Raw genomic sequence first — 1,206 nt, 5'->3', positions numbered from 1 at the left:
CACTAGTGCCATGTAGATCCTCCCATCGGCAATGCGACCAAGATCTGTGATGTCACACACGTACAACTCCCTCATTACTTTAGTACTTATTTCACTTATATTCTCACTTTTATAGAGTCTATCACAAGGTGAGGTGTTCTCTTTATGAGATGACAAGTACAGAGGTTTCACAACATTATATCATTGATGAATCATTTGTCATATGATTAGAATGAGCAAAAAGAGATGTTTTGGGGTATATTTTCAGTGTCCAAATGGGAGAGTTGTACGTGTGTGACATCACAGATCTTGGTCGCATTGCCAATGGGAGGATCTCCATAGCATTAGTGATATCGACATTCAAATGCTCATAACTCGTTTATTGCTAGTCCTATTTTACTCAACCTTTTGTTGATCTTATTCTTTGATTTTTCTGCTTTCACAAAAGCTAACTTGCTCCAAGAGTTTCATTCTCCTTTAATGAGCAAGATTACACTTCCAAAAAGTTGGTTAAGTGTTCCCTTAAAGGTGCACAAATTTCTTAGTGTTGCTTTCTACCCCACCCCCTCTTATCTCCCCTGATTTGTCTCTCTTGCTGTGTCTTTCATCCTCTATTTCTAGGACAACATGAACAAAAACACATTTATACCCCCACAATAAACACATACAAAACACATAAACAGTCATTCACGTTTATGGTGGGAGTCAAGGACTTTGTTTGAATAAAGATTTGTCACCCTACATTTCACACAGAGACCTACTTTTGTGCATTGTATACATGTCATATCAACAACCTTTAAGTCAGTAGGAATCTCAGATATTAAAGATCATTATGAAACTTAACTAATAAACCGATCACATTCTCGTGTTTATCTTTCGAATCGACCACAACTCTGCTCTTCTGCAAAAGAGCGTATAATTTTGGACGGTTAGAAATGGGATTGCGTGCAGGTGACGTACTGGTACGGTCTTCTTTGTTATTCCGTGTGTCCTCGTGTCAGTTGAGGAATTCATAAGGGTGTACTCGTTTTCACATGCTCACTCACACACACATTTACCCGCAGTATCATACACCCTCGCACACACCTGTTATACCCATTTTTATTACATTTTTCAATTTAATATTCACTCAACGTTCAATCTCTTTGTTTATTTCTATTGATGATAATAAAATTTGATAAATCAGCATCTTTACCATATAGATTATATTCAAATCATTGCCTTTTT

The sequence above is a fragment of the Lytechinus pictus genome, chromosome 17, assembly GCF_037042905.1.
Source record: "Lytechinus pictus isolate F3 Inbred chromosome 17, Lp3.0, whole genome shotgun sequence".
NCBI lineage: Eukaryota > Metazoa > Echinodermata > Echinoidea > Temnopleuroida > Toxopneustidae > Lytechinus > Lytechinus pictus.
This window is presented reverse-complemented; position numbering follows the sequence as displayed.